Source organism: Schistocerca americana, unplaced genomic scaffold (genome assembly GCF_021461395.2).
Source record: "Schistocerca americana isolate TAMUIC-IGC-003095 unplaced genomic scaffold, iqSchAmer2.1 HiC_scaffold_103, whole genome shotgun sequence".
NCBI lineage: Eukaryota > Metazoa > Arthropoda > Insecta > Orthoptera > Acrididae > Schistocerca > Schistocerca americana.
In genome coordinates this window covers 220,885-240,294 of record NW_025725080.1, presented here as the reverse complement: position 1 = coordinate 240,294, position 19,410 = coordinate 220,885, and the positions used below count along the sequence as shown (strand labels likewise).

The 19,410-nt window shown below is 44.6% G+C and overlaps 34 non-coding genes across 34 annotated transcripts; 17 read left to right on the top strand and 17 right to left on the bottom strand.

Moving 5' to 3' along the window:
- Positions 1–327: 327 nt before the first annotated feature.
- On the bottom strand, positions 328–416 carry Trnay-gua. The gene is given in 2 exon segments: positions 328–363; positions 380–416. It is a non-coding gene; the product is annotated as a tRNA-Tyr (tRNA).
- A 248-nt stretch (positions 417–664) lies between these two features.
- Trnaq-cug lies at positions 665–736 on the top strand. The gene has a single exon. It is a non-coding gene; the product is annotated as a tRNA-Gln (tRNA).
- A 6,511-nt stretch (positions 737–7,247) lies between these two features.
- Trnaq-cug lies at positions 7,248–7,319 on the top strand. The gene has a single exon. It is a non-coding gene; the product is annotated as a tRNA-Gln (tRNA).
- A 358-nt stretch (positions 7,320–7,677) lies between these two features.
- Trnay-gua lies at positions 7,678–7,766 on the bottom strand. Its single transcript is given in 2 exon segments — positions 7,678–7,713; positions 7,730–7,766. It is a non-coding gene; the product is annotated as a tRNA-Tyr (tRNA).
- A 248-nt stretch (positions 7,767–8,014) lies between these two features.
- Positions 8,015–8,086, top strand: Trnaq-cug. The gene has a single exon. It is a non-coding gene; the product is annotated as a tRNA-Gln (tRNA).
- Positions 8,087–8,444: 358 nt separating this feature from the next.
- On the bottom strand, positions 8,445–8,533 carry Trnay-gua. Its single transcript is given in 2 exon segments — positions 8,445–8,480; positions 8,497–8,533. It is a non-coding gene; the product is annotated as a tRNA-Tyr (tRNA).
- Positions 8,534–8,781: 248 nt separating this feature from the next.
- Trnaq-cug lies at positions 8,782–8,853 on the top strand. The gene has a single exon. It is a non-coding gene; the product is annotated as a tRNA-Gln (tRNA).
- A 358-nt stretch (positions 8,854–9,211) lies between these two features.
- On the bottom strand, positions 9,212–9,300 carry Trnay-gua. Its single transcript is given in 2 exon segments — positions 9,212–9,247; positions 9,264–9,300. It is a non-coding gene; the product is annotated as a tRNA-Tyr (tRNA).
- Positions 9,301–9,548: 248 nt separating this feature from the next.
- Trnaq-cug lies at positions 9,549–9,620 on the top strand. The gene has a single exon. It is a non-coding gene; the product is annotated as a tRNA-Gln (tRNA).
- A 358-nt stretch (positions 9,621–9,978) lies between these two features.
- Trnay-gua lies at positions 9,979–10,067 on the bottom strand. The gene is given in 2 exon segments: positions 9,979–10,014; positions 10,031–10,067. It is a non-coding gene; the product is annotated as a tRNA-Tyr (tRNA).
- A 248-nt stretch (positions 10,068–10,315) lies between these two features.
- Trnaq-cug lies at positions 10,316–10,387 on the top strand. Its single transcript has one exon. It is a non-coding gene; the product is annotated as a tRNA-Gln (tRNA).
- Positions 10,388–10,745: 358 nt separating this feature from the next.
- On the bottom strand, positions 10,746–10,834 carry Trnay-gua. The gene is given in 2 exon segments: positions 10,746–10,781; positions 10,798–10,834. It is a non-coding gene; the product is annotated as a tRNA-Tyr (tRNA).
- Positions 10,835–11,082: 248 nt separating this feature from the next.
- Positions 11,083–11,154, top strand: Trnaq-cug. Its single transcript has one exon. It is a non-coding gene; the product is annotated as a tRNA-Gln (tRNA).
- Positions 11,155–11,512: 358 nt separating this feature from the next.
- Positions 11,513–11,601, bottom strand: Trnay-gua. The gene is given in 2 exon segments: positions 11,513–11,548; positions 11,565–11,601. It is a non-coding gene; the product is annotated as a tRNA-Tyr (tRNA).
- A 248-nt stretch (positions 11,602–11,849) lies between these two features.
- Positions 11,850–11,921, top strand: Trnaq-cug. The gene has a single exon. It is a non-coding gene; the product is annotated as a tRNA-Gln (tRNA).
- A 358-nt stretch (positions 11,922–12,279) lies between these two features.
- Positions 12,280–12,368, bottom strand: Trnay-gua. The gene is given in 2 exon segments: positions 12,280–12,315; positions 12,332–12,368. It is a non-coding gene; the product is annotated as a tRNA-Tyr (tRNA).
- Positions 12,369–12,616: 248 nt separating this feature from the next.
- Trnaq-cug lies at positions 12,617–12,688 on the top strand. Its single transcript has one exon. It is a non-coding gene; the product is annotated as a tRNA-Gln (tRNA).
- Positions 12,689–13,046: 358 nt separating this feature from the next.
- On the bottom strand, positions 13,047–13,135 carry Trnay-gua. The gene is given in 2 exon segments: positions 13,047–13,082; positions 13,099–13,135. It is a non-coding gene; the product is annotated as a tRNA-Tyr (tRNA).
- Positions 13,136–13,383: 248 nt separating this feature from the next.
- Trnaq-cug lies at positions 13,384–13,455 on the top strand. Its single transcript has one exon. It is a non-coding gene; the product is annotated as a tRNA-Gln (tRNA).
- A 358-nt stretch (positions 13,456–13,813) lies between these two features.
- On the bottom strand, positions 13,814–13,902 carry Trnay-gua. Its single transcript is given in 2 exon segments — positions 13,814–13,849; positions 13,866–13,902. It is a non-coding gene; the product is annotated as a tRNA-Tyr (tRNA).
- Positions 13,903–14,150: 248 nt separating this feature from the next.
- Positions 14,151–14,222, top strand: Trnaq-cug. Its single transcript has one exon. It is a non-coding gene; the product is annotated as a tRNA-Gln (tRNA).
- Positions 14,223–14,580: 358 nt separating this feature from the next.
- Positions 14,581–14,669, bottom strand: Trnay-gua. Its single transcript is given in 2 exon segments — positions 14,581–14,616; positions 14,633–14,669. It is a non-coding gene; the product is annotated as a tRNA-Tyr (tRNA).
- A 248-nt stretch (positions 14,670–14,917) lies between these two features.
- Positions 14,918–14,989, top strand: Trnaq-cug. Its single transcript has one exon. It is a non-coding gene; the product is annotated as a tRNA-Gln (tRNA).
- A 358-nt stretch (positions 14,990–15,347) lies between these two features.
- Trnay-gua lies at positions 15,348–15,436 on the bottom strand. Its single transcript is given in 2 exon segments — positions 15,348–15,383; positions 15,400–15,436. It is a non-coding gene; the product is annotated as a tRNA-Tyr (tRNA).
- Positions 15,437–15,684: 248 nt separating this feature from the next.
- On the top strand, positions 15,685–15,756 carry Trnaq-cug. The gene has a single exon. It is a non-coding gene; the product is annotated as a tRNA-Gln (tRNA).
- A 358-nt stretch (positions 15,757–16,114) lies between these two features.
- On the bottom strand, positions 16,115–16,203 carry Trnay-gua. The gene is given in 2 exon segments: positions 16,115–16,150; positions 16,167–16,203. It is a non-coding gene; the product is annotated as a tRNA-Tyr (tRNA).
- Positions 16,204–16,451: 248 nt separating this feature from the next.
- Trnaq-cug lies at positions 16,452–16,523 on the top strand. The gene has a single exon. It is a non-coding gene; the product is annotated as a tRNA-Gln (tRNA).
- Positions 16,524–16,881: 358 nt separating this feature from the next.
- On the bottom strand, positions 16,882–16,970 carry Trnay-gua. Its single transcript is given in 2 exon segments — positions 16,882–16,917; positions 16,934–16,970. It is a non-coding gene; the product is annotated as a tRNA-Tyr (tRNA).
- A 248-nt stretch (positions 16,971–17,218) lies between these two features.
- Trnaq-cug lies at positions 17,219–17,290 on the top strand. The gene has a single exon. It is a non-coding gene; the product is annotated as a tRNA-Gln (tRNA).
- A 358-nt stretch (positions 17,291–17,648) lies between these two features.
- On the bottom strand, positions 17,649–17,737 carry Trnay-gua. Its single transcript is given in 2 exon segments — positions 17,649–17,684; positions 17,701–17,737. It is a non-coding gene; the product is annotated as a tRNA-Tyr (tRNA).
- A 248-nt stretch (positions 17,738–17,985) lies between these two features.
- On the top strand, positions 17,986–18,057 carry Trnaq-cug. Its single transcript has one exon. It is a non-coding gene; the product is annotated as a tRNA-Gln (tRNA).
- Positions 18,058–18,415: 358 nt separating this feature from the next.
- On the bottom strand, positions 18,416–18,504 carry Trnay-gua. Its single transcript is given in 2 exon segments — positions 18,416–18,451; positions 18,468–18,504. It is a non-coding gene; the product is annotated as a tRNA-Tyr (tRNA).
- A 248-nt stretch (positions 18,505–18,752) lies between these two features.
- On the top strand, positions 18,753–18,824 carry Trnaq-cug. The gene has a single exon. It is a non-coding gene; the product is annotated as a tRNA-Gln (tRNA).
- A 358-nt stretch (positions 18,825–19,182) lies between these two features.
- Trnay-gua lies at positions 19,183–19,271 on the bottom strand. Its single transcript is given in 2 exon segments — positions 19,183–19,218; positions 19,235–19,271. It is a non-coding gene; the product is annotated as a tRNA-Tyr (tRNA).
- Between the last annotated feature and the right edge of the window lie 139 nt (positions 19,272–19,410).

The window sequence follows — 19,410 nt, the reverse complement described above, 5'->3', positions numbered from 1 at the left end:
TTCTCGCCGAGGAAGTAGCAGCGATAGGCTCAGGGGTGTAGTTTCTACGTTTGTATTAAAAACGAGATGTCTATGAAACGGCTGAATATTGGTGCGACTATGTGACCTATATAGCACATTAAACGAGTAATGCCTGTAAGAGCAAGCAATTTTACTATAATTCGAAGAAATATCATTATCCTACGAAGGCTAAGAATCCCATGATTATCAACTAGCTACTAGAAGCTGAGCAAATGAATTTCCTTTAAAACAGGTTTAAAACATAGGGAGGTTCTGACCGAGTGGGCATGCTCTGGAGCCTCTTTGCTCCTGAGATTAGAAAAACAGTCCTCTGGGCCGGATTTGAACCAGCGACCTATGGATAACTGTGAATCCTCCACTACAGTCCACCGCTCTACCAACTGAGCTACCAGAGGCTCTGCATACTTTCTTATTCGTACTGATTGCTTTACGTCCGTCCCTGTCTTTCGTTTCCACACACTGCTACTCAGCGCTGCCATATAGACGCACAGGAAATGCAGTCATCGGCTGCAAGTGCAAACATTGCCCAGATTAAGTTTTATAATGCTCGATCGTGTCAATTAGGTTAAAAAATGCAAGTAGGAAGTGTCTGAAGTACGTCAGAACACTGCTAAGTGTATTTACGAGTCCCATTCTCCTGTCTGGTTCCATGGTGTAACGGTTAGCACTCTGGACTCTGAATCCAGCGATCCGAGTTCGAATCTCGGTGGAACCTTCGTTTAGTCTAAATTTTCTGTAATAAGCGTTTCTCGCCGAGGAAGTAGCAGCGATAGGCTCAGGGGTGTAGTTTCTACGTTTGTATTAAAAACGAGATGTCTATGAAACGGCTGAATATTGGTGCGACTATGTGACCTATATAGCACATTAAACGAGTAATGCCTGTAAGAGCAAGCAATTTTACTATAATTCGAAGAAATATCATTATCCTACGAAGGCTAAGAATCCCATGATTATCAACTAGCTACTAGAAGCTGAGCAAATGAATTTCCTTTAAAACAGGTTTAAAACATAGGGAGGTTCTGACCGAGTGGGCATGCTCTGGAGCCTCTTTGCTCCTGAGATTAGAAAAACAGTCCTCTGGGCCGGATTTGAACCAGCGACCTATGGATAACTGTGAATCCTCCACTACAGTCCACCGCTCTACCAACTTTTTTTTTTTTTTTTTTTTTAACGAACAGCACACATACGGGGGAAAAAAAAGGGAAAAGAGAAAAAAGAAAAAACACCCCTAGAAAAACTAGTAAAAACAAGAACCTTAACTTCAAATTTAAAGTAATTCGACCCGTGCGTCATGGAAAGCCGTACCTGGAATGCACCACATCAACCAACTTGAAACTGAAAACGCCGATTGACCACCTCGGTCATTTCCACACAGCAGTAAAAAAAAAAAGCAAATTTAAAGACACAACGAGAGCACATAAAAAAAGGAACAATTGGTAAAAGTATGCCCCATGTGAGGCTCGAATTCACAACCCCGGCATTGCTCACGGCTACTGCCTTATAAGGACTGTGCGCCAACCAAATTGAGCCACCATTTTTTTTTTTTTTTTTTTTTGTTTTTTTTTTTTTGTTTTTTTTTTTTTTTTTTTTTTTTAAACGAAACCCGTAACCTTCTATGAAAATAAATTGGAATGGTGAAAAAGACAACGAAAAGACTTCGCCCTTGGGCATAGTAGAAGTGCTGCTCGAAGAATAAACGTAACATAAACACAGCTTCGTATCTCACTCAATGAAAGTTCCTGTAGCCAGTGTCCAGCGAGTCAGTGAAGGCCGCAGTGTGAGGGGGAGTCCGGACGCGACACAGAAGCAGTGGGGCCTCTTCGCGGCACCACTGGTGTCCCGCGGCCCGGCCTCACCCCTTCACACTCAGTTGACCTATCCGATACCCATGCGATGAAACGCTATTTTAAGCATATTGCCGAAGAGTTTCCCATGATTCGGGTACGGACATGTTTTGGCGAATTCGATATCCATAAACATCTTGAATTCCAAATAATTGTCACCGCCAAAATTATTAAAGACGTAGCTGGAATAGGTACCCAGCAACCACAAAACTGCATTGTTTTTCGTCTGCGGATAAAAATGCACATCAGGACGAGACAGTAGTGCTGACGAAACATTGGCGGTTGTAGTCCTGGTAATAAGAGCTATTTGTTGTCGAAGCCAAACCCAGTTCTGGAGACGGTCCCCGCAGGTGTAACGGTGGATAACTGTATCCGTCAGTTGGCAGCGACGACAGAGAGGGGTGTCACTGAGCCCGATTTTATGTAACCTCTCGTTCGTGCTAACCACATCATTGATGGCTTTGTACCAGGCAGTGCGAGCATCGGAACTGAGGACACGGGAACTGACATTGCGCCATACAATATCCCAGTTCATGCCACCGAGCTTCGTTGCCAAAGGATTCGTTCCTTCGTGTTGTCTCCAGTCCGCTATTATGGCTTGTGCAGTTAAACGTTGAGAGTTTATGACCTCTTTACTGATGTAGCTCCGTGAAAGGTAATAATCTCTGATATGTTTTAGCCGATAACTGATGGGCTGAATATTCAGCGGTGGGTCAAGACTTTGCGGCCTGACGGCAGTGAATAATTGCGCTGTAATGCCGGAAGGATCATTGTTAATTATAGCGGTCGTCCTTGTAACATAGAGAGCCATCGCTTTCACCTTGATATCTACTAATCCCATCCCTCCATTCTGGGGGTGGAGTGTCGCAGTTTTGGCAGACACGCGAAAAATTTCCCCTCTCCAAATAAAATTGGTCACCTTCGACATAATGTGCTTAGCAATGACTGCAGGCAGTGGCAGGAGCTGCGCCGTGTAGAAGGCTTTGGATAAAATACAGGAGTTGACCAGATGAATCCGATCAAATTGATTGAGGCTTCTGTGGGAATTGTCAATGAGAGCACCGTTAAGTTTACGCACTATTTCCCTCCAGTTTGCCGCCGCCATCTGTAAAGAGGACGCCGTCAATATGATGCCGAGAGCCTTGTGGACGCTGACTTCCTGAGCGTAGCCAACTCGCAAATGCTGGAGGCCACAGAGGTTAAGAAATTTACTTTTCTTGTCATTCAATTTAGCCCCCGACGCCAAACAGTATCGCTGGAGGTGAGCCGCTATAGTGGTGACATCATTCTCATTGCGGACAACCACACCCACATCGTCGGCATAGGCGCCTACGACAGTTTTTTCTCCTGAAAGTGTTAGCCCTGTGAGTTTCGCCTGCAGTTGGAGTAACAGAGGTTCGAGTGAAAGAACAAAAAGTAACATGGACAAGGGGCTGCCTTGTGGAATCCCTCTGTTGATTTGAATCGGTTGGGTTAGTTGCGAGTTGACAGAAAGCCTTGCGTTGATCCCCAGTGCCATGTTTGTGATCATGTCAATCGCGTTCTGCAAGAAACCGAATCTTTTCATGGTTTCAAGGAGGTACTCGTGAGCGACGAGGTCAAAGGCTTTAAAAAAGTCCAGAAAGATCAGCCCACACTTCACGTTACTGGCGTTCGTTAACGCAATGATATCCCGGTAAAAAGCTGCCGTTTGCAATACAGTTCTCCCGAAGGCACATGTCTGCTGACGTCCAATGAATTTAGCAGTGAGGGGCATCATTCGCGTGTTGATTGCACGGGCGACTATTTTATAATCGGAGTTTAACAATGAAATGGGGCGGAAGTTGGCGATATTTTTGGTACCCCTGCCTTTAGGGATAAGCACAATTGTGCATTCCTTAAAGGCAAGTGGTATAGGCTTCCCTTGAAAAACTTCGTTCACTAATTGGGTGATTTTGTCCCCGATGATGTGCCAATACCTCCTGTAAAATTCAATGGGTAATCCGTCAGGACCAGGGGACTTCCTGATCGGCGAGTGGCAGACAATCTCCAAAACATCTTTATTACTAAATTCTAATGAAATTGTGTCATTGTCTTCTCTAGTTATAGTAGAGGAAATGGCACTAAACAGTTCGTCATAGCAGCCGTCATGAGTAGCCGCTGACGTGTAGGTGTCAACAAAATAGTCGTGTAGTGCCTTGATAATCTCTCGCTGGGTGTCGACAGTCGTGCCATCACCGAGTTTCAGGGCCGCAATAAAAGTCCTCCTTCTGTTCTTAGCATGTTTGACAAGGTGGTATAGAGCGGCTGTTTCATCGTCCCTGACCGACTTCACTTTAGATTTGATCTTAAGACCTTCCAGTTGCATCCTCTTAAGATTGATTAATTTCGCCTTTATTTTTCGAATGTCGTCTATTCTGGTGTGCGCGGCGTCGGCTCTATCACAGAGGTCGCGTAAGATAGTGTAGTAGAACTCCATCGTCCTCTTTATCGCGGCTGCTCTTTCAATACCGAAGAATATAACAACTTTTCGCAGTTTGGGTTTTGCATGCTGAGTCCACCACGCTATGGTGCTACGAAAGTTTGCGGTAGTGCGCAAGCACTGCTCCCAAGCGCGTCGCACCGCCGCCTCTAGGTCAGCATCCGTTAATAAGGAGACGTTCAAGTTCCATTGATTTTTATACCAACGCGTTGGTTGGGGCAGCAAATTCAGGCACGCAACGACACCACTGTGATCAGAGAAGCTGGAGGGAATTGTTTCAATTTGTAACAAGACATTCTCTAAAACGTCGGAAACATAAATCCTGTCAATTCTGCTGCAGGAATTCGCGACGATGTGTGTGAATCGTACCAAGGTCGGGTACCTAATTTCCCACGCGTCTTTCAGTTTGAGGTCGGTCACGAGACGCTTTAATTCAGGCGAATAATTAAAATTCGGGGACTGATCTTTCTGGGATAAAACACAATTAAAATCACCTCCAATGATAACACGTTCGGGATTTTTGCGTAACAAATAGATGATTTGTTCCTTAAAAAAGTTTGCTCTTTCCGCCCTATAGGTACTGCCAGAAGGCGCGTACAAGTTAATGATGGTGACGCCAAAAACGGTGACACCCACACCTCTACCGGAATCTAACTTGTCAACCTGAGTGGCGGGAATGCCTTCCCGAAGTAAGATGGCAGTCCCCACGTTCGAGTCGGGGGAAAAATTTGTAATAGCAACAAAACCAGGAAGAGTTAAGTGTGGCATGGCCACCTCCTGCAAAAGAGCGATATCTGTTCCCGACTCATAGAGATATTGTTTTAAGGCACTCAGTTTCACCTCCGACCGGATGTTATTAATATTTAATGTCGTGATCGTATAGGCCTGCGACATTATGACAGTACGTGGAAGAGGCGGAAGGAGCAAATATCTTTAAAGGGCAACATCTTCATGCCATTCCATATTTGTGGCCGGGAAATTCGTGTCTGTGACGTCACTGAGTTGTATTCGTGCGTCTTTGTTCTTACTCTTTTTACGCACAGCATTTACATTAGGTTGCACTCGGATCCTGGGGCGGACACTGTGGAGCACCTCTGCAGCTGGCGGCGTAGGAGGGTCGTGGGTGATGTCAAGCTGCTCTCCCGGCACATCCCGCGAAGGGATGGCACGCGGCGACACCGCCGGCGAGCGAGCAGCTGAACTATCACTCGCACTATCAGCCTGTTTGGCAACATTCTCTGCCCGCAGCTGTTTGTTGTCACCGACAGACCCGGACAGCTGTGTTTGTATTATTTCCTGGAGTTGTTGACATTCCCCTTGTTGTGAGTCCTGAACCGAAGCGGCTGCCACGTGATGTGTACCGTTTGCGCTCAGAGATGTTTGTATACCACCATCACAGGCCGCTGTGTGTGTACTTCCTGCAGGAATGTGAGCCACACGTACAGGTTGGTCGGCCTGAGTTGGCTGTAGCGGAAGTTCTAAGGCACTAGCCAGCGGTAACTGCTTAACTTCCACGGAAGTATCGGCACTTGAAATTGTGGGAGGAGAAGCGTCCACAAGAGCCTCACCGATGGGAGCTTTCGCTTCCGAGCCGGATTCCTGATCGTCCTTTTTCGCGGTCTCATGCGCACTAGAGGTGTCGTTATCAGAGCCACTGCTGTCACAAGTTCTGCGCCTCTTATTGGTCGCGGCATCGAGTTTGGCAGGGGGCAACGCACCTTTTTCTCTCCGAACCAGAACCGGAAACTCCTCAGAGCGAATTTCCTGTTGCTGTTCCGAAGGCATTTCAGAATTAGGGAGCCCAATCTCTGTCATCGGCTTGGCTGCCACTACATCCGCCAAAGTAAGCCTTTTACGCTGCTGGAGGGAATTCTTCAACACAAACATGCGCCTGGGGCAGTCTTGACGCAAGTGACCACTCTCATTACAGATATGACAGGTCGGTGTTTGGCCAATGTAAGTAACGTGAGCCTTATAGTCACAAACAAGTATATGGGATGGAATATTCTGTTTGACATGCATTTCTACAGATCGAACGCCACTGTAACATTGCAACCTATGTTGACTTGACCACCGTTCATGTCGAATCTGTTTAACGTCACCGAATTTGGACAGTACCTCCTTTAAATAACAATTTTCTACTTCAGGGGGTAAGTTAAAAATACGCACGTTCGTGTAGTCTACATCGGCATTGGAAATGAGCACAGTACTTACAGAGTCGTCCCGGTGTCGGAAAATAGCACTTCCTCCGTGCTTCGTCATGATCTTCTCCAGTAATACAGGATTCAGTAATTTAACAAAGAAACAATACTGCTCGGTATCATAATAGGCGGTGTGCACTTGGTCAGATGTAATCCCAATAACATCAACGATCCAGTCATGTATCTCCAGTGAACTCGGTTGCACAGATCGGGTGGACTTGTCAAAATCAAAACGCAGGGTACACTTTCGCGGAAATAACCTGGACATTGCAGCAGATAGCGAGCGGTTAACCCGCTACAATAAGACCGCAACAAAAATACAAATGGAAAACGATATAAACTGCAGAATAACACAACACTAGCACACAGAAATATGAGTGGAAAACACGCCTTGTGAACACGCGGCGGAGCGGAGCACTGATACGTCCGACCAGCACGGTGTCGCAAGCGCGACTGACTGAGCTACCAGAGGCTCTGCATACTTTCTTATTCGTACTGATTGCTTTACGTCCGTCCCTGTCTTTCGTTTCCACACACTGCTACTCAGCGCTGCCATATAGACGCACAGGAAATGCAGTCATCGGCTGCAAGTGCAAACATTGCCCAGATTAAGTTTTATAATGCTCGATCGTGTCAATTAGGTTAAAAAATGCAAGTAGGAAGTGTCTGAAGTACGTCAGAACACTGCTAAGTGTATTTACGAGTCCCATTCTCCTGTCTGGTTCCATGGTGTAACGGTTAGCACTCTGGACTCTGAATCCAGCGATCCGAGTTCGAATCTCGGTGGAACCTTCGTTTAGTCTAAATTTTCTGTAATAAGCGTTTCTCGCCGAGGAAGTAGCAGCGATAGGCTCAGGGGTGTAGTTTCTACGTTTGTATTAAAAACGAGATGTCTATGAAACGGCTGAATATTGGTGCGACTATGTGACCTATATAGCACATTAAACGAGTAATGCCTGTAAGAGCAAGCAATTTTACTATAATTCGAAGAAATATCATTATCCTACGAAGGCTAAGAATCCCATGATTATCAACTAGCTACTAGAAGCTGAGCAAATGAATTTCCTTTAAAACAGGTTTAAAACATAGGGAGGTTCTGACCGAGTGGGCATGCTCTGGAGCCTCTTTGCTCCTGAGATTAGAAAAACAGTCCTCTGGGCCGGATTTGAACCAGCGACCTATGGATAACTGTGAATCCTCCACTACAGTCCACCGCTCTACCAACTGAGCTACCAGAGGCTCTGCATACTTTCTTATTCGTACTGATTGCTTTACGTCCGTCCCTGTCTTTCGTTTCCACACACTGCTACTCAGCGCTGCCATATAGACGCACAGGAAATGCAGTCATCGGCTGCAAGTGCAAACATTGCCCAGATTAAGTTTTATAATGCTCGATCGTGTCAATTAGGTTAAAAAATGCAAGTAGGAAGTGTCTGAAGTACGTCAGAACACTGCTAAGTGTATTTACGAGTCCCATTCTCCTGTCTGGTTCCATGGTGTAACGGTTAGCACTCTGGACTCTGAATCCAGCGATCCGAGTTCGAATCTCGGTGGAACCTTCGTTTAGTCTAAATTTTCTGTAATAAGCGTTTCTCGCCGAGGAAGTAGCAGCGATAGGCTCAGGGGTGTAGTTTCTACGTTTGTATTAAAAACGAGATGTCTATGAAACGGCTGAATATTGGTGCGACTATGTGACCTATATAGCACATTAAACGAGTAATGCCTGTAAGAGCAAGCAATTTTACTATAATTCGAAGAAATATCATTATCCTACGAAGGCTAAGAATCCCATGATTATCAACTAGCTACTAGAAGCTGAGCAAATGAATTTCCTTTAAAACAGGTTTAAAACATAGGGAGGTTCTGACCGAGTGGGCATGCTCTGGAGCCTCTTTGCTCCTGAGATTAGAAAAACAGTCCTCTGGGCCGGATTTGAACCAGCGACCTATGGATAACTGTGAATCCTCCACTACAGTCCACCGCTCTACCAACTGAGCTACCAGAGGCTCTGCATACTTTCTTATTCGTACTGATTGCTTTACGTCCGTCCCTGTCTTTCGTTTCCACACACTGCTACTCAGCGCTGCCATATAGACGCACAGGAAATGCAGTCATCGGCTGCAAGTGCAAACATTGCCCAGATTAAGTTTTATAATGCTCGATCGTGTCAATTAGGTTAAAAAATGCAAGTAGGAAGTGTCTGAAGTACGTCAGAACACTGCTAAGTGTATTTACGAGTCCCATTCTCCTGTCTGGTTCCATGGTGTAACGGTTAGCACTCTGGACTCTGAATCCAGCGATCCGAGTTCGAATCTCGGTGGAACCTTCGTTTAGTCTAAATTTTCTGTAATAAGCGTTTCTCGCCGAGGAAGTAGCAGCGATAGGCTCAGGGGTGTAGTTTCTACGTTTGTATTAAAAACGAGATGTCTATGAAACGGCTGAATATTGGTGCGACTATGTGACCTATATAGCACATTAAACGAGTAATGCCTGTAAGAGCAAGCAATTTTACTATAATTCGAAGAAATATCATTATCCTACGAAGGCTAAGAATCCCATGATTATCAACTAGCTACTAGAAGCTGAGCAAATGAATTTCCTTTAAAACAGGTTTAAAACATAGGGAGGTTCTGACCGAGTGGGCATGCTCTGGAGCCTCTTTGCTCCTGAGATTAGAAAAACAGTCCTCTGGGCCGGATTTGAACCAGCGACCTATGGATAACAGTGAAGCCTCCACTACAGTCCACCGCTCTACCAACTGAGCTACCAGAGGCTCTGCATACTTTCTTATTCGTACTGATTGCTTTACGTCCGTCCCTGTCTTTCGTTTCCACACACTGCTACTCAGCGCTGCCATATAGACGCACAGGAAATGCAGTCATCGGCTGCAAGTGCAAACATTGCCCAGATTAAGTTTTATAATGCTCGATCGTGTCAATTAGGTTAAAAAATGCAAGTAGGAAGTGTCTGAAGTACGTCAGAACACTGCTAAGTGTATTTACGAGTCCCATTCTCCTGTCTGGTTCCATGGTGTAACGGTTAGCACTCTGGACTCTGAATCCAGCGATCCGAGTTCGAATCTCGGTGGAACCTTCGTTTAGTCTAAATTTTCTGTAATAAGCGTTTCTCGCCGAGGAAGTAGCAGCGATAGGCTCAGGGGTGTAGTTTCTACGTTTGTATTAAAAACGAGATGTCTATGAAACGGCTGAATATTGGTGCGACTATGTGACCTATATAGCACATTAAACGAGTAATGCCTGTAAGAGCAAGCAATTTTACTATAATTCGAAGAAATATCATTATCCTACGAAGGCTAAGAATCCCATGATTATCAACTAGCTACTAGAAGCTGAGCAAATGAATTTCCTTTAAAACAGGTTTAAAACATAGGGAGGTTCTGACCGAGTGGGCATGCTCTGGAGCCTCTTTGCTCCTGAGATTAGAAAAACAGTCCTCTGGGCCGGATTTGAACCAGCGACCTATGGATAACTGTGAATCCTCCACTACAGTCCACCGCTCTACCAACTGAGCTACCAGAGGCTCTGCATACTTTCTTATTCGTACTGATTGCTTTACGTCCGTCCCTGTCTTTCGTTTCCACACACTGCTACTCAGCGCTGCCATATAGACGCACAGGAAATGCAGTCATCGGCTGCAAGTGCAAACATTGCCCAGATTAAGTTTTATAATGCTCGATCGTGTCAATTAGGTTAAAAAATGCAAGTAGGAAGTGTCTGAAGTACGTCAGAACACTGCTAAGTGTATTTACGAGTCCCATTCTCCTGTCTGGTTCCATGGTGTAACGGTTAGCACTCTGGACTCTGAATCCAGCGATCCGAGTTCGAATCTCGGTGGAACCTTCGTTTAGTCTAAATTTTCTGTAATAAGCGTTTCTCGCCGAGGAAGTAGCAGCGATAGGCTCAGGGGTGTAGTTTCTACGTTTGTATTAAAAACGAGATGTCTATGAAACGGCTGAATATTGGTGCGACTATGTGACCTATATAGCACATTAAACGAGTAATGCCTGTAAGAGCAAGCAATTTTACTATAATTCGAAGAAATATCATTATCCTACGAAGGCTAAGAATCCCATGATTATCAACTAGCTACTAGAAGCTGAGCAAATGAATTTCCTTTAAAACAGGTTTAAAACATAGGGAGGTTCTGACCGAGTGGGCATGCTCTGGAGCCTCTTTGCTCCTGAGATTAGAAAAACAGTCCTCTGGGCCGGATTTGAACCAGCGACCTATGGATAACTGTGAATCCTCCACTACAGTCCACCGCTCTACCAACTGAGCTACCAGAGGCTCTGCATACTTTCTTATTCGTACTGATTGCTTTACGTCCGTCCCTGTCTTTCGTTTCCACACACTGCTACTCAGCGCTGCCATATAGACGCACAGGAAATGCAGTCATCGGCTGCAAGTGCAAACATTGCCCAGATTAAGTTTTATAATGCTCGATCGTGTCAATTAGGTTAAAAAATGCAAGTAGGAAGTGTCTGAAGTACGTCAGAACACTGCTAAGTGTATTTACGAGTCCCATTCTCCTGTCTGGTTCCATGGTGTAACGGTTAGCACTCTGGACTCTGAATCCAGCGATCCGAGTTCGAATCTCGGTGGAACCTTCGTTTAGTCTAAATTTTCTGTAATAAGCGTTTCTCGCCGAGGAAGTAGCAGCGATAGGCTCAGGGGTGTAGTTTCTACGTTTGTATTAAAAACGAGATGTCTATGAAACGGCTGAATATTGGTGCGACTATGTGACCTATATAGCACATTAAACGAGTAATGCCTGTAAGAGCAAGCAATTTTACTATAATTCGAAGAAATATCATTATCCTACGAAGGCTAAGAATCCCATGATTATCAACTAGCTACTAGAAGCTGAGCAAATGAATTTCCTTTAAAACAGGTTTAAAACATAGGGAGGTTCTGACCGAGTGGGCATGCTCTGGAGCCTCTTTGCTCCTGAGATTAGAAAAACAGTCCTCTGGGCCGGATTTGAACCAGCGACCTATGGATAACAGTGAAGCCTCCACTACAGTCCACCGCTCTACCAACTGAGCTACCAGAGGCTCTGCATACTTTCTTATTCGTACTGATTGCTTTACGTCCGTCCCTGTCTTTCGTTTCCACACACTGCTACTCAGCGCTGCCATATAGACGCACAGGAAATGCAGTCATCGGCTGCAAGTGCAAACATTGCCCAGATTAAGTTTTATATTGCTCGATCGTGTCAATTAGGTTAAAAAATGCAAGTAGGAAGTGTCTGAAGTACGTCAGAACACTGCTAAGTGTATTTACGAGTCCCATTCTCCTGTCTGGTTCCATGGTGTAACGGTTAGCACTCTGGACTCTGAATCCAGCGATCCGAGTTCGAATCTCGGTGGAACCTTCGTTTAGTCTAAATTTTCTGTAATAAGCGTTTCTCGCCGAGGAAGTAGCAGCGATAGGCTCAGGGGTGTAGTTTCTACGTTTGTATTAAAAACGAGATGTCTATGAAACGGCTGAATATTGGTGCGACTATGTGACCTATATAGCACATTAAACGAGTAATGCCTGTAAGAGCAAGCAATTTTACTATAATTCGAAGAAATATCATTATCCTACGAAGGCTAAGAATCCCATGATTATCAACTAGCTACTAGAAGCTGAGCAAATGAATTTCCTTTAAAACAGGTTTAAAACATAGGGAGGTTCTGACCGAGTGGGCATGCTCTGGAGCCTCTTTGCTCCTGAGATTAGAAAAACAGTCCTCTGGGCCGGATTTGAACCAGCGACCTATGGATAACTGTGAATCCTCCACTACAGTCCACCGCTCTACCAACTGAGCTACCAGAGGCTCTGCATACTTTCTTATTCGTACTGATTGCTTTACGTCCGTCCCTGTCTTTCGTTTCCACACACTGCTACTCAGCGCTGCCATATAGACGCACAGGAAATGCAGTCATCGGCTGCAAGTGCAAACATTGCCCAGATTAAGTTTTATAATGCTCGATCGTGTCAATTAGGTTAAAAAATGCAAGTAGGAAGTGTCTGAAGTACGTCAGAACACTGCTAAGTGTATTTACGAGTCCCATTCTCCTGTCTGGTTCCATGGTGTAACGGTTAGCACTCTGGACTCTGAATCCAGCGATCCGAGTTCGAATCTCGGTGGAACCTTCGTTTAGTCTAAATTTTCTGTAATAAGCGTTTCTCGCCGAGGAAGTAGCAGCGATAGGCTCAGGGGTGTAGTTTCTACGTTTGTATTAAAAACGAGATGTCTATGAAACGGCTGAATATTGGTGCGACTATGTGACCTATATAGCACATTAAACGAGTAATGCCTGTAAGAGCAAGCAATTTTACTATAATTCGAAGAAATATCATTATCCTACGAAGGCTAAGAATCCCATGATTATCAACTAGCTACTAGAAGCTGAGCAAATGAATTTCCTTTAAAACAGGTTTAAAACATAGGGAGGTTCTGACCGAGTGGGCATGCTCTGGAGCCTCTTTGCTCCTGAGATTAGAAAAACAGTCCTCTGGGCCGGATTTGAACCAGCGACCTATGGATAACTGTGAATCCTCCACTACAGTCCACCGCTCTACCAACTGAGCTACCAGAGGCTCTGCATACTTTCTTATTCGTACTGATTGCTTTACGTCCGTCCCTGTCTTTCGTTTCCACACACTGCTACTCAGCGCTGCCATATAGACGCACAGGAAATGCAGTCATCGGCTGCAAGTGCAAACATTGCCCAGATTAAGTTTTATAATGCTCGATCGTGTCAATTAGGTTAAAAAATGCAAGTAGGAAGTGTCTGAAGTACGTCAGAACACTGCTAAGTGTATTTACGAGTCCCATTCTCCTGTCTGGTTCCATGGTGTAACGGTTAGCACTCTGGACTCTGAATCCAGCGATCCGAGTTCGAATCTCGGTGGAACCTTCGTTTAGTCTAAATTTTCTGTAATAAGCGTTTCTCGCCGAGGAAGTAGCAGCGATAGGCTCAGGGGTGTAGTTTCTACGTTTGTATTAAAAACGAGATGTCTATGAAACGGCTGAATATTGGTGCGACTATGTGACCTATATAGCACATTAAACGAGTAATGCCTGTAAGAGCAAGCAATTTTACTATAATTCGAAGAAATATCATTATCCTACGAAGGCTAAGAATCCCATGATTATCAACTAGCTACTAGAAGCTGAGCAAATGAATTTCCTTTAAAACAGGTTTAAAACATAGGGAGGTTCTGACCGAGTGGGCATGCTCTGGAGCCTCTTTGCTCCTGAGATTAGAAAAACAGTCCTCTGGGCCGGATTTGAACCAGCGACCTATGGATAACTGTGAATCCTCCACTACAGTCCACCGCTCTACCAACTGAGCTACCAGAGGCTCTGCATACTTTCTTATTCGTACTGATTGCTTTACGTCCGTCCCTGTCTTTCGTTTCCACACACTGCTACTCAGCGCTGCCATATAGACGCACAGGAAATGCAGTCATCGGCTGCAAGTGCAAACATTGCCCAGATTAAGTTTTATAATGCTCGATCGTGTCAATTAGGTTAAAAAATGCAAGTAGGAAGTGTCTGAAGTACGTCAGAACACTGCTAAGTGTATTTACGAGTCCCATTCTCCTGTCTGGTTCCATGGTGTAACGGTTAGCACTCTGGACTCTGAATCCAGCGATCCGAGTTCGAATCTCGGTGGAACCTTCGTTTAGTCTAAATTTTCTGTAATAAGCGTTTCTCGCCGAGGAAGTAGCAGCGATAGGCTCAGGGGTGTAGTTTCTACGTTTGTATTAAAAACGAGATGTCTATGAAACGGCTGAATATTGGTGCGACTATGTGACCTATATAGCACATTAAACGAGTAATGCCTGTAAGAGCAAGCAATTTTACTATAATTCGAAGAAATATCATTATCCTACGAAGGCTAAGAATCCCATGATTATCAACTAGCTACTAGAAGCTGAGCAAATGAATTTCCTTTAAAACAGGTTTAAAACATAGGGAGGTTCTGACCGAGTGGGCATGCTCTGGAGCCTCTTTGCTCCTGAGATTAGAAAAACAGTCCTCTGGGCCGGATTTGAACCAGCGACCTATGGATAACTGTGAATCCTCCACTACAGTCCACCGCTCTACCAACTGAGCTACCAGAGGCTCTGCATACTTTCTTATTCGTACTGATTGCTTTACGTCCGTCCCTGTCTTTCGTTTCCACACACTGCTACTCAGCGCTGCCATATAGACGCACAGGAAATGCAGTCATCGGCTGCAAGTGCAAACATTGCCCAGATTAAGTTTTATAATGCTCGATCGTGTCAATTAGGTTAAAAAATGCAAGTAGGAAGTGTCTGAAGTACGTCAGAACACTGCTAAGTGTATTTACGAGTCCCATTCTCCTGTCTGGTTCCATGGTGTAACGGTTAGCACTCTGGACTCTGAATCCAGCGATCCGAGTTCGAATCTCGGTGGAACCTTCGTTTAGTCTAAATTTTCTGTAATAAGCGTTTCTCGCCGAGGAAGTAGCAGCGATAGGCTCAGGGGTGTAGTTTCTACGTTTGTATTAAAAACGAGATGTCTATGAAACGGCTGAATATTGGTGCGACTATGTGACCTATATAGCACATTAAACGAGTAATGCCTGTAAGAGCAAGCAATTTTACTATAATTCGAAGAAATATCATTATCCTACGAAGGCTAAGAATCCCATGATTATCAACTAGCTACTAGAAGCTGAGCAAATGAATTTCCTTTAAAACAGGTTTAAAACATAGGGAGGTTCTGACCGAGTGGGCATGCTCTGGAGCCTCTTTGCTCCTGAGATTAGAAAAACAGTCCTCTGGGCCGGATTTGAACCAGCGACCTATGGATAACTGTGAAGCCTCCACTACAGTCCACCGCTCTACCAACTGAGCTACCAGAGGCTCTGCATACTTTCTTATTCGTACTGATTGCTTTACGTCCGTCCCTGTCTTTCGTTTCCACACACTGCTACTCAGCGCTGCCATATAGACGCACAGGAAATGCAGTCATCGGCTGCAAGTGCAAACATTGCCCAGATTAAGTTTTATAATGCTCGATCGTGTCAATTAGGTTAAAAAATGCAAGTAGGAAGTGTCTGAAGTACGTCAGAACACTGCTAAGTGTATTTACGAGTCCCATTCTCCTGTCTGGTTCCATGGTGTAACGGTTAGCACTCTGGACTCTGAATCCAGCGATCCGAGTTCGAATCTCGGTGGAACCTTCGTTTAGTCTAAATTTTCTGTAATAAGCGTTTCTCGCCGAGGAAGTAGCAGCGATAGGCTCAGGGGTGTAGTTTCTACGTTTGTATTAAAAACGAGATGTCTATGAAACGGCTGAATATTGGTGCGACTATGTGACCTATATAGCACATTAAACGAGTAATGCCTGTAAGAGCAAGCAATTTTACTATAATTCGAAGAAATATCATTATCCTACGAAGGCTAAGAATCCCATGATTATCAACTAGCTACTAGAAGCTGAGCAAATGAATTTCTTTTAAAACAGGTTTAAAACATAGGGAGGTTCTGACCGAGTGGGCATGCTCTGGAGCCTCTTTGCTCCTGAGATTAGAAAAACAGTCCTCTGGGCCGGATTTGAACCAGCGACCTATGGATAACTGTGAATCCTCCACTACAGTCCACCGCTCTACCAACTGAGCTACCAGAGGCTCTGCATACTTTCTTATTCGTACTGATTGCTTTACGTCCGTCCCTGTCTTTCGTTTCCACACACTGCTACTCAGCGCTGCCATATAGACGCACAGGAAATGCAGTCATCGGCTGCAAGTGCAAACATTGCCCAGATTAAGTTTTATAATGCTCGATCGTGTCAATTAGGTTAAAAAATGCAAGTAGGAAGTGTCTGAAGTACGTCAGAACACTGCTAAGTGTATTTACGAGTCCCATTCTCCTGTCTGGTTCCATGGTGTAACGGTTAGCACTCTGGACTCTGAATCCAGCGATCCGAGTTCGAATCTCGGTGGAACCTTCGTTTAGTCTAAATTTTCTGTAATAAGCGTTTCTCGCCGAGGAAGTAGCAGCGATAGGCTCAGGGGTGTAGTTTCTACGTTTGTATTAAAAACGAGATGTCTATGAAACGGCTGAATATTGGTGCGACTATGTGACCTATATAGCACATTAAACGAGTAATGCCTGTAAGAGCAAGCAATTTTACTATAATTCGAAGAAATATCATTATCCTACGAAGGCTAAGAATCCCATGATTATCAACTAGCTACTAGAAGCTGAGCAAATGAATTTCCTTTAAAACAGGTTTAAAACATAGGGAGGTTCTGACCGAGTGGGCATGCTCTGGAGCCTCTTTGCTCCTGAGATTAGAAAAACAGTCCTCTGGGCCGGATTTGAACCAGCGACCTATGGATAACTGTGAATCCTCCACTACAGTCCACCGCTCTACCAACTGAGCTACCAGAGGCTCTGCATACTTTCTTATTCGTACTGATTGCTTTACGTCCGTCCCTGTCTTTCGTTTCCACACACTGCTACTCAGCGCTGCCATATAGACGCACAGGAAATGCAGTCATCGGCTGCAAGTGCAAACATTGCCCAGATTAAGTTTTATAATGCTCGATCGTGTCAATTAGGTTAAAAAATGCAAGTAGGAAGTGTCTGAAGTACGTCAGAACACTGCTAAGTGTATTTACGAGTCCCATTCTCCTGTCTGGTTCCATGGTGTAACGGTTAGCACTCTGGACTCTGAATCCAGCGATCCGAGTTCGAATCTCGGTGGAACCTTCGTTTAGTCTAAATTTTCTGTAATAAGCGTTTCTCGCCGAGGAAGTAGCAGCGATAGGCTCAGGGGTGTAGTTTCTACGTTTGTATTAAAAACGAGATGTCTATGAAACGGCTGAATATTGGTGCGACTATGTGACCTATATAGCACATTAAACGAGTAATGCCTGTAAGAGCAAGCAATTTTACTATAATTCGAAGAAATATCATTATCCTACGAAGGCTAAGAATCCCATGATTATCAACTAGCTACTAGAAGCTGAGCAAATGAATTTCCTTTAAAACAGGTTTAAAACATAGGGAGGTTCTGACCGAGTGGGCATGCTCTGGAGCCTCTTTGCTCCTGAGATTAGAAAAACAGTCCTCTGGGCCGGATTTGAACCAGCGACCTATGGATAACTGTGAATCCTCCACTACAGTCCACCGCTCTACCAACTGAGCTACCAGAGGCTCTGCATACTTTCTTATTCGTACTGATTGCTTTACGTCCGTCCCTGTCTTTCGTTTCCACACACTGCTACTCAGCGCTGCCATATAGACGCACAGGAAATGCAGTCATCGGCTGCAAGTGCAAACATTGCCCAGATTAAGTTTTATAATGCTCGATCGTGTCAATTAGGTTAAAAAATGCAAGTAGGAAGTGTCTGAAGTACGTCAGAACACTGCTAAGTGTATTTACGAGTCCCATTCTCCTGTCTGGTTCCATGGTGTAACGGTTAGCACTCTGGACTCTGAATCCAGCGATCCGAGTTCGAATCTCGGTGGAACCTTCGTTTAGTCTAAATTTTCTGTAATAAGCGTTTCTCGCCGAGGAAGTAGCAGCGATAGGCTCAGGGGTGTAGTTTCTACGTTTGTATTAAAAACGAGATGTCTATGAAACGGCTGAATATTGGTGCGACTATGTGACCTATATAGCACATTAAACGAGTAATGCCTGTAAGAGCAAGCAATTTTACTATAATTCGAAGAAATATCATTATCCTACGAAGGCTAAGAATCCCATGATTATCAACTAGCTACTAGAAGCTGAGCAAATGAATTTCCTTTAAAACAGGTTTAAAACATAGGGAGGTTCTGACCGAGTGGGCATGCTCTGGAGCCTCTTTGCTCCTGAGATTAGAAAAACAGTCCTCTGGGCCGGATTTGAACCAGCGACCTATGGATAACTGTGAAGCCTCCACTACAGTCCACCGCTCTACCAACTGAGCTACCAGAGGCTCTGCATACTTTCTTATTCGTACTGATTGCTTTACGTCCGTCCCTGTCTTTCGTTTCCACACACTGCTACTCAGCGCTGCCATATAGACGCACAGGAAATGCAGTCATCGGCTGCAAGTGCAAACATTGCCCAGATTAAGTTTTATAATGCTCGATCGTGTCAATTAGGTTAAAAAATGCAAGTAGGAAGTGTCTGAAGTACGTCAGAACACTGCTAAGTGTATTTACGAGTCCCATTCTCCTGTCTGGTTCCATGGTGTAACGGTTAGCACTCTGGACTCTGAATCCAGCGATCCGAGTTCGAATCTCGGTGGAACCTTCGTTTAGTCTAAATTTTCTGTAATAAGCGTTTCTCGCCGAGGAAGTAGCAGCGATAGGCTCAGGGGTGTAGTTTCTACGTTTGTATTAAAAACGAGATGTCTATGAAACGGCTGAATATTGGTGCGACTATGTGACCTATATAGCACATTACACGAGTAATGCCTGTAAGAGCAAGCAATTTTACTATAATTCGAAGAAATATCATTATCCTACGAAGGCTAAGAATCCCATGATTATCAACTAGCTACTAGAAGCTGAGCAAATGAATTTCCTTTAAAACAGGTTTAAAACATAGGGAGGTTCTGACCGAGTGGGCATGCTCTGGAGCCTCTTTGCTCCTGAGATTAGAAAAACAGTCCTCTGGGCCGGATTTGAACCAGCGACCTATGGATAACTGTGAATCCTCCACTACAGTCCACCGCTCTACCAACTGAGCTACCAGAGGCTCTGCATACTTTCTTATTCGTACTGATTGCTTTACGTCCGTCCCTGTCTTTCGTTTCCACACACTGCTACTCAGCGCTGCCATATAGACGCACAGGAAATGCAGTCATCGGCTGCAAGTGCAAACATTGCCCAGATTA